At 43.4% G+C, this 16,562-nt stretch overlaps 1 protein-coding gene across 4 annotated transcripts in view; it reads left to right on the top strand.

Moving 5' to 3' along the window:
• Nucleotides 1-16,562, top strand: part of GOLM1 (golgi membrane protein 1) — an 86,670-nt gene continuing 70,108 nt past the window's right edge. For 2 of the 4 annotated variants that reach the window (XM_019033629.4, XM_063696506.1), the window contains exon 1: nucleotides 27-165. The gene's annotated coding sequence lies outside the window, so the exon portion shown is untranslated. Of the gene's footprint in view, nucleotides 166-16,562 lie in introns of all 4 variants that reach the window. The other 2 variants (XM_019033631.4, XM_063696505.1) reach the window with 2 other exon arrangements.

Below are 16,562 nucleotides of genomic sequence, written 5' to 3'. Positions count from 1 at the left end.
TTGCCGCTGCGGAGGCCGGGGACGCGGCGGCGCTGGACGCGGAGGCACTGGGCGCACGGCGCGCAGCCGGCCGGAGCTCGAGGCCGGCGGCGGCGGGAGAGCGGCCCGGGCGGCCTCGTAGCGGGGCCCCGGATCGCCAAGTGGCGGCCGGAGCCGCGAAAAGAGGTGAGTGGGCGGCGCGCGGCCCCAGGCTGCCCGAACCGCGGTCCATCGCTTCCTCCCTCCTTTGCCCAGGGCCCGTACCCCGCGCGCCGAGACTTCGCGTCGGTCCCCGGACCGTCCCCGCGGCTTGCGCCGGGGCTGCAGCCTTCGCTGGTTGAGCTCGGGGCTGGCTCCGCACCTTCCTGCACCGAGTAGCCCGCGGCTGCCCGGGCCCCTCGGCTCGCTCCCCAAGACCGGGCGCGCGGCCCCCTTGCCCTGCGATGAGGGGCCTCGCGAGGATTCCCTGCCCTGCAGTCTCAGGCGATGCGGGGCCTTTCTTTTTGTTCTGAGCTTTGTCACGCGCGTCGGCATCCAAAGTCAAAAGCGTGCACCCCCTAAGTCGCACTAGTTCCAGTTCTGCAGCGTGATTTGCACCAGGCGCGGGGGGCTGGCCGAGCCGCGAGTCTCTCGGCTCCCGCCGCCTCTTCCTCCCCTCCAGCCCCAGGCGCGCTCCGGCCGCCCTGGGGTCCACGTTGCCGCTGGGCCTCGTGGCTGGTGACCCCGGAGCTTGGCTCCGGGTCCTCCCGCCGCGCGGCCAGAGCACGGCTGCATCCCGTTCTCGTGGATGCTCGGGGTTTTCTCGCATACCTGTGTTTCCACCTTTGCCAACGTGGAGGATCCACACAACTTTGCCCTGCTGTAAAAATCATATCCCATTTAATATTTTTAATGATTTGCTTTTAAGAAACAAAATGTGAAGAATAACAATTTTGATGAAATTTTTTAGCAAAATTTAAGAATTATTATATTTGAAATACCATGATGATGCTGGACAATTTCAGATGTCCCATAGCCAGATTTGCAAAACTAAACTTGTGTGACTTTCACGATTTTGAGGTTTTCTTTGTCTGATTTGGGGTCCCTAGGCCCTACATTATGCAGATTATTGAGGAACATTTCTAGGGCTGGATTAGTGAGATACACAATAACCTGATGAAGTATTTAGCAGTGCTTGAGTGGCTTTGTTTAGCTCATGGCCATCAGGTTGGCTCAAATCTCAGTTTTAGTATTTCTGAATTTTGGAGGGCATGGGACAATCTCTTGTCAGTTTTTGTGGGTCTCCAAAGGCATCCTAGCTTCTTCCAGTTGTGTTATAAAAGATGAAGCTAAGCTCATTACTTTCTTTCTTAATAGAAACTAGTAACTTGCTAAGACTTACTGTTTTTAGGCCAGACACTCAATTCTTAAGGTGTCAGTGAACAAAAATTGAATTGTTAGGATGGTTAAAGAAAAGAGGTTAGCTTTTAAGATATATTTTGTTCTCCTATGGAGAGGTTATCCAATTTTCACATTTTTTTTTAAAGTTGGTTTTACAGGAAAACGAAAGAAATGAGAGGAAAGTAGTGCTGAGGGTGGGGCCAGGAAATTGTGGTGACCTGGATATTAAGGGCCAGGGATACCATCTGCTTTCTAATGGCTGGTTTAGGTCCAGTTATTGATGGGAAATGAAAAGATTTTGCGTTTACATTCCACCTGCTGTTGTTGTTGTTGTTGTTGAGGGCTGGGCAGAAACAACAGTTAGGACAGCTGACCATAGCAGGCCCAGGGCTACCCGGGTTTATATATATATGGCCACCTTCCCCAGGAAGGAGGGAACTGCTACCCTTATCCTGTGAAAGTGCGAGCTGGCTTTCTGCATTGGAAGTACAGAGGGCAGAACCTGGGGAAAATGCATCTGTGTGGATCAGTAGGAAGGGTGGAGCATCACTTTAGGTAGGTGTGCTGAGAGGAGACAGGTGTCAGTTGATGGGCACTATTGGTGGAGGGAGCTTGAAGGCAGCGTGGTCCCTGAGGTCCAGCTGCATTTCTCAAAGGACCTGGGGTGGCCATTGGGGGCGGGGGAGCGGTGTTCTGTGCCTTTGGCTTAAATTCTGCAGCATTATTGTTATTACTTGTTTTTTCTTGAAATAAAAAAAAAATAAGTTGCCCTATGAAAAAAGTTACATTTCTTTTTCAGTGACCCAATGTGAGAAATAACATTCGTAATTGGGATTTTTTAAAAGCACTTCTGTTTTTGTAAAACAAAACAAATTTTTAAACATTTGTAAAAAAGTAGAAGGAACAGAAGGAATGGTGCTACTATGCTTTTGCTCTCACCTTAGAAAAGGGCGAATGACATTTCACTTGCTCCCCAAAAACTGTTCTTAAAGATCATGGTGGTTTTCTGGACTTTTCAAGTTATTGATGAAGTTACATTAAAAGAGAGACTTGTCTCCAAATTTATGAAGTGTTTCTTAAATTTCCAGAGAGTCCTTTCACACAGATATTTCTCACACTTTCAGGAAAAAAAAAAAAAGTCCATGCCTTCTCAGATTTTTACATTTTGATCTTATTTTCCTTTAAAACCCTTAAGCTCTTTATTAGTAGGACTTCCCTTGCTAAGATTTTGAAGATTAGTGCCTGACAGAAAAAAGTACATATATAAATACTATATAATATGATTATAGTTGTTTATATTGTAATTTGCTATCGTTTCCCAACTTTTTTGATGTTTCTCAGTAATAAAAAAACTTTAACACTCTCCTGTATGTGCATTTGTTGCTTATTTATAAACTACATGTATTTGCTGTTACGGTTATATTGTATCTCAAGGCCCAATATACACATAGGGCTGGATTTGTTAACAACATTAGAGGTAGAAACCCTGTTTTAAATACTCTTTCTCTTAATTTTAAGTATTTTGGGCCTGTGTCTTGTCAGATCTGATTACATCAGCATAGTTTCTACTTCATGAGGTATCTCATGCAAGGCTGATTCAGTATAGAGCTTTGCCAGCCACGGTATTTTGCTGTCCTGTGTTTGCATTTATTAGTGGAATAAACAGACCTCTGACTTGGTAGGTCTGGGGTCGGCCACAAAACTTGCATTTCTGACAAATTCCAAGGTAATGCTGATGCTGCTAATATGGGGACCACACTTTAAGAACCATTGAACTACAGCAGGAGTTGGCAACCTGTTTCTGAAAAGGACCAGATACTATTTTAGATGTTGCAGACCCTGTGGTCCCTGTCACAACTACTCAGCTCTGCTGTTATAGCCCAGTAGCCACAGATAATATGTAAATGAATGGGCATGGTTCTGTTCCAATAAAACTTTATTTATGGATACAGAAGTTTTAATTTCATGTAATTTTCATGTGTCATGAGATATCCTTTTATTTCCAAACCAAAAAAAAAAAAACCTATCGAGCAGTTATCATGTGGTGTGTACTTTATTGCCGCTGTAATTTTTAATCCTCACAACAAAAGGTTTTACAGATTTAAAGTCTCATATCACTGCATCCTAGAACATGGGGACAGTAGTAAGCCTACTTCAATGGACTTTTACAAGGATTGAATAAGATACAGAGAGGGGGATTATACAACTCACCACAATTCATGCAAATAGTAAGAAAGCTAGGATTAAAATTCCTTTTGGCCTGACCCACGTCAGTACTCTTTTCCTAAGCCACACTGCCTCAACAGTACCGCTAAGGAAGCACTCAAAATAATGGGTAGCTAAACTGACATCTAATATCACTTCATGGCATCCAAATTCTCCAAGGAGCACTGAACCAGGAGTCACCTGCCAGGTCAGTCTCCATCCCTCTATCAGTAGGTCTGTGTGCGAGTTGGGGAACACTGCAAGTTTCAGCTGGTTCTCGGTTCTTCTTGGTTTTCAGCCCTGCTGGGCTCTTTTGGGTCTTCCCCACGCGCGCATAATCTTCCAGGCAGCCAGGAATATGTGGAGAATTTATCTCAGCCCTTTGAAGCACTCTGTCATGAAATATTATTCTTTTAACTTTCTTCAACCATTGAAAATGTAAAAACTGGCCGGGCACATTGGCTCATGCCTGTAATCCCAGCACTTTGGGAGGCTGAGGTGGGCGGATCACTTGAAGTCAGGAGTTCGAGACCAACCTGGCCAGCATGGTGAAACCCCATCTCTATTTAAAAAAAAAAAAAAAAAGGAAAATACAAAAATTAGCAGGGCGTGGTGGCATGTCCTGTAATCCCAGCTACCTGGGAGGCTGAGACATTCCAATCACTTGAACCCAGGAGGCAGAGGTTACAGACAGCTGAGATTGCTCCACTGCACTCCAGACTGGGTGACAAAGCAAGACTTCGTCTCAAAGAAAAAGAAAATGTAAAAACTATTCTTAATTTGTGGGCAGTGTACAAAAATAGATGGCTGGCAGGATTGGGCCCTTGGGCTGCAGTTTGTGACTCAGGGAAAAATTGAGCTCCTACTGAGATGTATTCTTTTTTCTTTTCTTTCTTTTTTTTTTTTTTAGACGGGGTTTTTGCCCAGGCTGGAGTGCAATGGCACTATCTCGGCTCACTGAAAACTCCGCTTCCCAGGTTCTAGTGATTCTCCTGCGTCAGCCTCCCAACTATCTGGGATTACAGGCATGCACCACCATGCCCGGCTAATTTTGTATTTTTATTAGAGACAGGGTTTCTCCATGTTGGTCAGGCTGGTCTTGAACTCCCGACCTCAGGTGATCCGCCTGCCTTGGCCTCCCAAAGTGCTGGGATTACAGGCGTTAGCCACCGTGCCTGGCCCAAGATGTATTCTTTTTTAAATATTTTTTTGTAGAGACAGGGTCTCCCTGCATAACATTGCCCAATCTGGTCTCGAATTCCTGGGCTCAAGTGATCCTCCTGCCTCAGCCTCCCAAAGTGCTGGGATTACAGACGTGAGCCATCGTGCTGGCCCCAGGATATATTCTTGACGGTGGTTCAACCTTTCTTCAGAAAATTTCAAAACAGGAAGAATTTGGTTCCCTAGTTCATTTTCACTCATCCACCTCGCTTTTTGGTGTTTCTACCACCTACCACTATACATTCATTTTAAAAGTTTTAATCTTTAGACACTGTCAGCTTCTAGCATTGGGGAAAAGATGGTGTTCATTTTGGGGAAGTGAGAGGAAGAGAGTCTGTATTTCCTAGTAAGTTTTTAAAGCAATTTAAGCAGAACACAGTGACCTTGGTCATTTAATCCCAATGGGTTAGAGGCAGAGTTGACAAACTGTCTACATGGTCAGATGGTAAATGTTTAATCCTCATAATACCCTATGGGCAGAGTTGGTCTGTGAGTAGGTCTCTGTCTCAACTTTTCAGTTCTACTTTGTAGCCAGAAAGCAGCCATAGGCAGTATTTATGGCGGTGTACAGTAAAACTTTAAAAAAAAAAAACAGGCCCCGATATGGCCTGTGGGCCATAGTTTGCTCATCCCTGGCTTAGAGACATTCTTGGGACAGGGTGGAATATTTCCAGGCCATCAGAAAACTTGGTGACTGATTCTTTCCCGGACTCCAGGCTGCGCCGGGGTGTGCTCAGGTCTGTTTGCTCATTGCAGTGACTTCTGAACTTCCTGCTGAGCCGCTGGGGCCATTCCTCTGAGAAGGAGTTAAAGGTGTGGCTCCACCACTGTTTGGAGAAGCCCAGTTTCTGCACTGGTTGATGTTGGTCAAACATGCTAATCTGACGCGATTGCTCCTATATATTTGCTTTTCTGATTTAAAACCCTATATGAAAATAAGGAAATGTTAAACATAATATTTAACTAGGAGGGTCAAGGGGCTCGTGTATTTGGCATGTTGTCCATTTTCATATGCCTTTTCTTTCTTTTAAAAAAAAGTAATTAGAAGGCTTTGTTAAATTACAAACATTTTGTCTTAAAAGCAAATAATAATTTTAACCAATAGGTTGAATTTTTAAATTAATTAAACCAGTAGGTAAGAATATGCAGTTTTTTCCTTTTCTGATTTATCAAGTGATTTTTTTTTTTTTTTTTTTTTTGACAGAAATCTTGCTCTGTCGCCCAGGCTGGCATGCAGTGACGCAATCTCAACTCACTGCAACCTCCATCTCCTGGGTTCAAGCAATTCTCATGCCTTAGCCTCCCAAGTAGCTGGAATTACAGGTGTGTGCCACCACACCCAGATAATTTTGGGGTTTTTTTGTTGTTGTTTTTTTTTTTTTTTTGAGGCAGAATCTCGCTCTGTCACTCAGGCTAGAGTGAGTGGCGCAATCTTGGCTCACAGCAAGCTCTGCCTCCCAAGTTCAAGCGATTCTCCTGCCTCAGCCTCCCAAGTAGCTGGGATTACAGGCACACACCACCATGCCCAGCTAACTGTATTTTTAGTAGAGACAGGGTTTTGATATGTTGGCCAGGCTGGCCTCAAATTCCTGACCTCAGGTGATCGTCTGCCTTGGCCTCCCAAAGTGCTGGGATTATAGGCATGAGCCACTGCGCACACCTAGCCTATCAAGTGATTTTTAATGTGAACACACACCACTTGTTTTAATTTTGGAAAAGCCTGGAGCCTCACAGAGTTTAGCTGATTTAAGTTAATCATTTTCAGTATGTTGGAAGCTTATAACCAAGTATGAGACAAACATATTCTGAAGCTTAAATGAAAATGAATATTAAATTAATACCTCTGTTTGACGCAGTATATCACTCACCCACTTCCATCTCATCCGCAATCCAAATAAATTCTAAGGTGGGAGAAGGGAGAGTGTCTGATGTATTTGACCACCATAAACTGCCTGTGAGTTCCTGCCACCAGCCTTCATCAATCTTGATCATTTCTCGCCAGTGTGTGTCCCTCATCCTTCAGCAGCAAGGGTTTCTACAGTCCTGGAAGCCTGTGAGGAAGCGCCTTGCAGGCCTGAAGCCTCATTGTGTTGCTTCCCTTCCTTGTGTCACTATTTACCTGGGCAGCCCTGCTCCCATTCGGAGCCCAGGGCTCTCCTAAGAGTGCTGTCTAGACAGCTGCTCACCTTCCTGGCCAGCCAAGCACTGGGTGACAGTGAGGGGCTTCCAGGATTGTATGACTTCCAGGACTGTTTGAGGCTTGGCTTCCTCAAACCTTTTTCATAATATGATCCTGGTCTGGGATGTCCACGGCCTCAGTGGCAACTGTAGGTCAGCCCCAGGTAATGGCAGGTACTGCTATTTTAGCTGGTGGCAGAGTCAGGAGAAGGAAAGAGGAGGGCTGGTTGCTATAAAGTAGAATGGTTATGGAAGGAAAACATGCATCACTGTTTCCTCATAAAATGGAAAAAAGATTGAATCTAGAAATGATTTGTTGTTCATCTTTCCATCCCTAATAGTTGTCAACATTTGTTGAGCAATTACTGTGTGCCAAATGTAGCTCTAAGCGATTCTCACTCAACTCACTGAATCCTCTTAAAAACCTTGTGAGCAGGACAGTGACGCACAGACAGGTCCTGTGTCCCCTGAGTGGTAGAGCAAGGGTCAGACATGGTTGTGGGGTTCCAGTCTTGGAGTTCCTGAGTGGTGGAGCCAGTGTCAGACATGGCTGTGAGGTTCCAGTCTGTGGGGTTCCTGAGTGGTGGAGCCGGGGTTCAGACATGGCAGTGGGATTCCAGTCTGTGCTCTTAATACCACCCTGAGCTGCCTGATGTGAATACAGCACCTGACTCATGGTAGCTGCTCAATAAATTTTTTATTGGCTGTCTAAAGAAAAGAGAATATTAAATGGTTATCTGTATACTTCCCTTGAAGTGAGAATGGAGTTTATTTTCTGCTTTCAAATTTATAATATACCCCACCCACTGACTTACCTCTACTAGAATAACAAAAGGCCTTGCAAGGGTCACATCTAAAAGTATTTTGTCAAGCCATGTGCGGCGGCATGTGCCTACTCGGAGACTGAGGTGTGAGGATTGCTTAGGTCCAGGAGTTCAAGGCTGCAGTGAGCCATGATTGTACCACTGCACTCCAGCCTGGGTGACAAGATTCCATCTCTTTAAAAAAAAGTATATTGTTAGAAAATTTAGTATATAACAAAGATAGTTGTTCAAAGCAGTAGGTAAAAATAGATTATTCAGTAGAGGGCCCTGGCAGAACTGGCTTGTCACTACAGGAAAAAAAAAGCTGCATTCTTTGTATTTCCTTACTTGTGCATTCTTTGTATTTCCTTACTCCTTACATCAAAAAGGAGTTTTAAATGGATGAACAATTTAAATGTAAATATGAAACTGTACATTGGAAAAAAATGTGGGTAAGTTGTTTATAAACTTAGAATAGGAAATGCCCTTCTAAATATAACAACAATCGAGAACTAATAAAGGATTGACAAGATTAGGTTATTTAAAACAACAACAGAGTGGCTGGTAAGATGGCCAAATAGCAACAGCTCTGGTCCGCAGCTCCCAGCGAGATCAACACAGAAGACAGGTGATTTCTGCATTTCCAACTGAGGTACCTGGCTCATCTCACTGGGACTGGTTAGACGGTGGGTGCAGCCCACAGAGGGTGAGCAGAAGCAGGGTGGGGCATCGCCTCATCTAGGAAGTGCAAGGGGTTGGGGGAACTCCTCCCCTAGCCAAGGGAAACTACGAGGGACTGTGCCATGAGGGACAGTGCACTCTGGCCCAGATACTACGCTTTTCCCACGATCTTCGCAACCCACAGACCAGGAGTTGCCCTCAGGTGCCTACACCACCAGGGCCCTGGGTTTCAAGCACAAAACTGGGCGGCCATTTGGGCAGACACTGAGCTAGCTGCAGGAGTTTTTTTTTGTTTGTTTTGTTTTTTGTTTTTTTGTACCCCAGTGGCACTTGGAACACCAGCGAGACAGAGCTGTTCACTCCCCTGGAAAGGAGGCTGAAGCCAGGGAGCCAAGTGGTCTAACTCATTGGATTCCACCCCAATGGAGCCCAGCAAGCTAAGAAACACTGGCTTGAAATTCTCGCTGCCAGCACAGCAGTCTGAAGTTGCCCCGGGATGCTCGAGCTTGGTAGTGAGGAGGGGCATCCGCCATTGCTGAGGCTGGAGTAGGTGGTTTTCCTCTCACAGTGTAAAGAAAGCTGCCAGTTCGAACTGGGTAGAGCCCACTGCAGCTTGGCAAAGCCACTGTGGCCAGACTGCCTCTCTAGATTCCTCCTCTCTGAGCAGGGCATCTCTGAAAGAAAGGCAGAAGCTCCAGTCTTATAGATAAAACTCCCAGCTCCCTGGGACAGAGCACCTGGGGGAAGGGGTAGCTGTGGGCACAGCTTCAGCAGACTTAAATGTTCCTGCCTGCCAGCTCTGAAGAGAGCAGCAGATCTCCCAGCATAACACTCAAGGTCTGCTAAGGGACAGACTGCCTCTTCAAGTGGGTCCCTGACCCCTGTACCTCCTGACTGGAAGACACCTCCTAGCAGGGGTTGACAGCTCACCTCATACAGGAGAGCTCCGGCTGGCATCTAGTGGGTGCCCCTCTGCGACAAAGCTTCCAGAGGAAGGAACAGGCAGCAATCTTTGCTTTTCTGATGCCTCCACTGGTGATACCCAGGCAGTGTCTGGAGTGGACCTCCAGCAAACTCCAGCAGACCTGCAGCAGAGGGGCCTGACAGTGAGAAGGGAAACTAACAGAAAGGAATAGCATCAACAAAGAGGACATCCACACAGAAACCCCATCTGAAGTTCACCAATATCAAATACCAAAGGTAGATACATCCACAAAGATGAGGAAAAACCTGCATAAAAAGGTTGAAAATTCCAAAAACCAGAATGCCTCTTCTCCTCCAAAGGATCACAGCTCCTCGCCAGCAAGGGAACAAAACTGGACGGAGAATGAGTTTGATGAACTGACAGAAGTAGGCTTCAGAAGGTCGGTAATAAACTCCTCCGAGCTAAAGGAGCATGTTCTAACCCAATGCAAGGAAGCTAAGAACCTTGAAAAAAGTTTAGAGGAATTGCTAACTAGAGTAACCAGTTTAGAGAAGAACATAAATGACCTGATGGAGCTGAAAAACACAGCACAAGAACTTCGTGAAGCATATGCAAGTATCAATAGCCAAATCAGTCAAGCGGAAGAAAGGATATCAGAGGTGGAAGATCAACTTAATGAAATAAAGCGTGAAGACAAGATTAGAGAAAAAAAGAACGAAAAGGAATGAACAAAGCCTCCAACAAATATGGAACTATGTGAAAAGACCAAACCTATGTTTGATTGGTGTACCTGAAAGTGACGGGGAGAATGGAACCAAGTTGGAAACACTCTTCAGGATATTATCCAGGAGAACTTCCCCAACCTAGCAAGACAGGCCAACATTCAAATTCAGGAAATACAGAGAACACCACAGATAGTCCTCGAGAAGAGCAACCTGAAGACACATAATTGTCAGATTCACCAAGGTTGAAACGAAGGAAAAAATGTTAAGGGCAGCCAGAGAAAAAGGTCAGGTTACCCACAAAGGGAAGCCCATCAGACTAACAGCAGATCTCTCTGCAGAACCCCTACAAGCCAGAAGAGAATGGGGGCTAATATTCAACATTCTTAAAAGAATTTTCAACCCGGAATCTCATATCTAGCCAAACTAAGCTTCATAAGTGAAGGATAAGTAAAATCCTTTACAGACAAGCAAATGCTGAGAGATTTTGTCACCACCAGGACTGCCTTACAAGAACTCCTAAAGGAAGCACTAAATATGGAAAGGAAAAACCAGTACCAGCCACTGCAAAAGCATACCAAATTGTAAAGACCATCGACACTATGAAGAAACTGCATCAACTAATGGACAAAATAACCAGCTAGCATCATAATGACAGGATCAAATTCACACATAACAATATTAACCTTAGATGTAAATGGGCTAAATGCCCCAATTAAAAGACACAGACTGGCAAATTGGATAGAGTCAAGACCCATAGGTATGCTGTATTCAGGAGACCCATCTCACATGCAGAGACACACATAGGCTCAAAATAAAGGGATGGAAGAATATTACCAAGCAACGGAAAGCAAAAAAACAAAAAACAAAAAAAAAAAAACAAAACCAGGGGTTGCAATCCTCTGAAAAAACAGACTTTAAACCAACAAACATTTAAAAAGGGCATTACATAATGGTAAAGCAATCAATGCAACAAGAAGAGCTATCTATCCTAAATATATATATACCCCCTTCAAAAAAAACAACGAATCCAGGAGCTGGTTTTTTGAAAAGATTAACAAAACAGATAGACTGCTAGCCAGACTAATAAAGAAGAAAAGAGAGAAGGCTGAAATAGACACAATAAAAAATGGTAAAGGGGAGATCACTACTGATCCCACAGAAATACAAACTAAAATCAGAGGATACTATAAACACCTCTATGCAAATAAACTAGAAAATCTAGAAGAAATGGATAAATTCCTGGACACATAAACCCTCCCAAGACTAAACCAGGAAGAAGTCAAATCCCTGAATAGACCAATAACAAGTTCTGAAATTGAGGCAGTAATTAATAGCCTACCAACCAAAAAAAGCCCAGGACCAGACGGAATCACAGCCAAATTCTACCAGAGGTACAAAGAGGAGCTGGTACCATTCCTTCTGAAACTATTCCAAACAATAGAAAAAGAGGGACTCTTCCCTAACTCATTTTATGAGGCCAGCATCATCCTGATACCAAAACCTGGCCTAAACACAACAAAAAAAGAAAATTTCAGACCAATATCCCTGATGAACATCGATGGGGAAATCCTCAATAAAATACTGGCAAACCAAATCCAGCAGCACATCAAAAAGCTTATCCACTACAATCAAGTCAGCTTCATCCCTGGGATGCAAGGCTGGTTCAACATATGAATCAGTAGACGTAATCCATCACATAAACAGAACCAATGACAAAAACCACATGGTTCTCTCAGTAGATGCAGAAAAGGCCTTCGATCAAATTCCACACCTCTTCATGCTAAAAACTCTCAATAAACTAGGTATTGATGGAATGTATCTCAAAATAATAAGAGCTATTTACGACAGACCCACAGCCAGTATCATACTGAATGGGCAAAAGCTGGAAGCATTCCCTTTGAAAACTGCCACAAGACAAGGATGTCCTCTCTCATCACTCCTATTCAACATGGTATTTGAAGTTCTGGCCAGGGCAATCAGGCAAGAGAAAGAAATGTATTCAAATAGGAAGAGAGGAAGTCATATTGTCCCTGTTTGCAGATGACATGATTGTATATTTAGAAAACCCCATCGTCTCAGCCTAAAATCTCCTTAAGCTGATAAGCAACTTCAGCAAAGTCTCAGGATACAAAATCAATGTGCAAAAATCACAAGCATTCCTATACACTAATAGACAAACAGCCAAATCATGAATGAGCTCCCATTCACAATTGCTACAAGGAGAATAAAATACCTAAGAGTACAACTTACAAGGGATGTGAAGGACCTCTTCAAGGAGAAGTACAAACCACTGTTCAAGGAAGTAAGAGATAAGAGAGGACACGAACAAATGGAGAAACATTCCATGCTCATGGATTGGAAGAATCAATATCGTGAAAATGGCCATACTGCCCAAAGTAATTTATAGATTCAATGCTATCACCATCAAGCTACCATTGACTTTCTTCACAGAATTAAAAAAAAAAACTTTGAATTTCATATGGAACCAAAAAAAGCTCATATAGCCAAGACAATCCTAAGCAAAAAGACAAAGCTGGAGGCATCATGCTGCCTGACTTCAAACTGTACTACAAGGCTACAGTAACCAAAACAGCATGGTACTGGTACCAAAACAGATACATAGACCAATGGAACAGAACAGAGGGCTCAGAAAGAATGCCACACATCTACAACCATCTGATCTTTGACAAAACTGACAAAAACAAGCAATGGAGAAAGGATTCCCTATTTAATAAATGGTGTTGGGAAAACTGGCAAGCCATATGCAGAAAACTGAAACTGGACCTCTTCCTTACACCTTGTACAAAAATTAACTCAAGATGGATTAAAGACTTAAACATAAGACCTAAAACCATAAACACCCTAGAAGAAAACCTAGGCAGTACGTGGGCATGGGCAAAGACTTCATGACTAAAACACCAAAAGAAATGGCAACAAAAGCCAAAATAGACAAATGGGATCTAGTTAAGCTAACAAGCTTCTGCACAGCTAAAGAGGCTATCATCAGAGTGAACAGGCAGCCTACAGAATGGGAGAAAATTTTTGTAATCTGTCCATCTGACAAAGGGCTAATATCCAGAATCTACAAAGAACTTAAAGTTACAAGAAAAAAAAAACCCATCAAAAACTGGGCGAAGGATATGAACAGAGACTTCTCAAAAGAAGACATTTATGCAGCCAACAAACATATGAACAAAAGATCATCATCATTGGTCATTAGAGAAATGCAAATCAAAATCATAATGAGATACCATCTCACGCCAGTTGGAATGGTGATCATTAAAAAGTCAGGAAACCAGATACTGGAGAGAATGTGGAGAAATAGGAACGCTTTTACTCTGTTGGTGGGAGTGTAAGTTAGTTCAACCATTGTGGAAAACAGTGTGGTGATTCCTCAAGGATCTAGAACTAGAAATACCATTTGACCCAGCAATCCCATTACTGGGTATATACCCAAAGGATTATAAATCATTCTATAAAGACACATGCACACGTATGTTTATTGCGGCACTGTTCACGATAGCAAAGACTTGGAACCAACCCAAATGCCCATCAGTGATAGACTAGATAAAGAGAATGTGGCACGTATACACCATGGAATACTATGCAGCCATAAATGAGTTCATGTCCTTTGCCAGGGACATGGATGAAGCTGGAAACCATCATTCTCAGCAAACTAACACAGGAACAGAAAACCAAACACCACATGCCCTCACTCATAAGTGGGAGCTGAACAATGAGAAAACATGGACACAGGGAGGGAAACATCACACACCAGGGTCTGCGGTGGGGTGGGGGACTAGGGGAGGGGTAAGCATTAGGAGAAGTAACTAAATGTAGGTGAGGGGTTGATGGGTGCAGCAAACCATCATGGCACAGGTATACCTATGTAACAAACCTGCACGTTCTGTACATGTATCCCAGAGCTTAAAGTATAATTTTAAAAAAAAAGTAGAACCTTCAAAAAAAAAAAAAAACAAAAACTTTGGGCAAAATTTCTGTAAAGTAAAAGAATAGATGAAAAATTGAAAAAAAAAATTATTCAAATGAAGGACCAAAGATTGGTTTACCTTTAATAGACAAAGAGCTTTAGCAAATCAATAAGGTGAACACCCCAGTTTAAAATTGGGCAAAGAATATGAAGAGGCATTTCACCAAAATGAACATGCAGATGGCCAGTAAATGAAAAGACACTCATTTGTACTCATAATTAATGTGCTTGAAAATATCACTAATGAGATTGTCAGGCATTAAAAAGTTTGTTTTCTATGTTACCGTGTCGGAAAACAGGCATTCTCCTGCTGCAGAAGATTGTGATTAAAACCTCTATATGAAAAGAAGGAAAATTTTTTTTGTAGGCCTAACTGTCTTTTTGTTTGTTTTTCTGGGACAGAGTCTCACTCTGTCGCCCCCAGGCTGGAGTGCAGTGGCGCGATCTCGGCTCACTGCAACCTCTGCCTCCCGGGTTCAAGTGATTCTTCTGCCTCAGCCTCCCGAGTAGCTAGGACTACAGGTGAGCACCACCCCCGGCTACTTTTTGTATTTTTAGTAGAGATGGGGTTTCACCATATTGGTGAGGATGGTCTTGAACTCCTGACCTCGTGATCCGCTTGCCTCGGCCTCCTAAAGTGCTGGAATTACAGGCATGAGCCTCCGTGCCCAGCGAAAGGAAGGAAATTTTTAAAATATTAATATTTAACTAGAAGGTTCAAGGGGCTCATGCATTTGACAGGTTGGACCTGTTTTGGATATGGTTAAGATCTATCAAATAATTTTTTATATAGTTTAGACTTAAGGAAGGGTTGGAAAATAGTACATGTAGTTCCTATATACCCTTTACCCTGTTTCCCCTTAACCACAGAATTTATCAAAATTAAGAGATTAACCTTGGTAGTATCTTTTTAACCGTGCTGGCCAAGTGTTTTATAGAATGTCTGACGCATTGACTTCCTCTGAATTTTCTCCTGATAAGACTGAGGTTATGTATCCCTGGCAGGAGACTGTAGAGGTGCCGTGCCCTCCTAGTGCACCATATCAGGGGGTATGTGATGTCGATGTGCCTCATTATCAGGGATACCAAGCTTGAACATGTGGCTAAGGTGGCATCTGCCAGAATTCTTCATGTAATAGAACTGTTTTTCCCTTTGTAATTTGCCAACTATTTTGGAAGAGAGAAGCTCTATCAATATTAAAAACATACATTTTTGACCCAGAAATAGATCCACAGAGATGTGATTTATTTCATCTCCTGCAAAATGGGGATGATAATGCCCCCAAAGCTGATACGAGCCCCTGTATTGAGCAGTGCCTCACAACAGTAAGCTCACTGTTGGTTCATCTCAAGCTCCTTGAGGCCAGCTAGGTTTGGAACTCAGGACTTTTTTCAGAATTCAGATAACATTGGGCATTTATTATATATTATGTGACAGCCCCAGGAGGATCTAGGACAGCACCGCATGCTCAAACACTCATCTTTCTGCAGTGAAACGTATGAGCATTCACATGAAAGGAGGAAGATAAAGACTATAAGTAGCTTCAGATAAGTTCTGATCAGACCTTGATCTCAGTTCAGGTTTTGTTGCTGGAAAAGTTTTTAAAAATTTCTCTGAGTTTTTAGAGACCGTTTTGGATTTCGAAGTTGTGAATAAGGGACGGTACACATAGGTAAGAGTTTGTAAACACAGAGATGGATGTACACTTCCACATCTGCAGATTAAACTAGCTGTTCAAAATGTACTTAAGCCTGGCTGGGCATGGTGGCTCACGCCCATGATCCCAGCACTTTGGGAGGCCGAGGCAGGCAGATCACTTGAGGCCGAGAATTCGAGACCAGCCTGGCCAACATAGTGAAACACTGTCTCTACTAAAAGTACAAAAAAAACTAGCTGGGTGTGGTGGTGGCCACCTCTAATCCCAGCTACTCAGGAGGCTGAGATGGGAGAATCCTTTGAACCTGGGAGGCGGAGGTTGCAGTGAGCCAAGTTCGTGCCACTGCACTCTAGCCTGGGTGACAGAGCAAGACTCCATCTCAGAAAAACAAACAAAAATTAGTTAGGCCTACTGTGGTTGCATCTGTACTGAACATGTATAGACTTTTTTTGTGATTAGTTCCTAAACATATGGCTTAACAGCTAATTACATAGCATTTATATTGTACTAAGTATTATAAGTAATCTAGACATGGTTTAAAGCTTAGAGGAGGATGTGCCTGGGTTGGATTCACATATTATGCCATTTTATATAAGAGACTTGAACATCCTTGGCTTTTGGTGTCCTCAGGGGGTCCTGGAACCAATCCCCAGTGAATACTGAGGGACAGCTGTGTAAGGTTGTTTATGGTAGCATTGTTGGAAATAAGCCTGGAAAACCTTGACTATTTCTCTGTAGGAGATCAGTTAAGCAGATCTTGGCACACAGTGGTGCCCTATTCAGCCCTTTGAAAAGAATGGAGCAAACCATAATGTG

This window comes from Gorilla gorilla, chromosome 13, assembly GCF_029281585.2.
Source record: "Gorilla gorilla gorilla isolate KB3781 chromosome 13, NHGRI_mGorGor1-v2.1_pri, whole genome shotgun sequence".
NCBI classification, from domain to species: domain Eukaryota; kingdom Metazoa; phylum Chordata; class Mammalia; order Primates; family Hominidae; genus Gorilla; species Gorilla gorilla.
The sequence above is the reverse complement of the archived record's forward strand: the minus strand, read 5'-3'. Positions and strand labels throughout refer to the sequence as shown.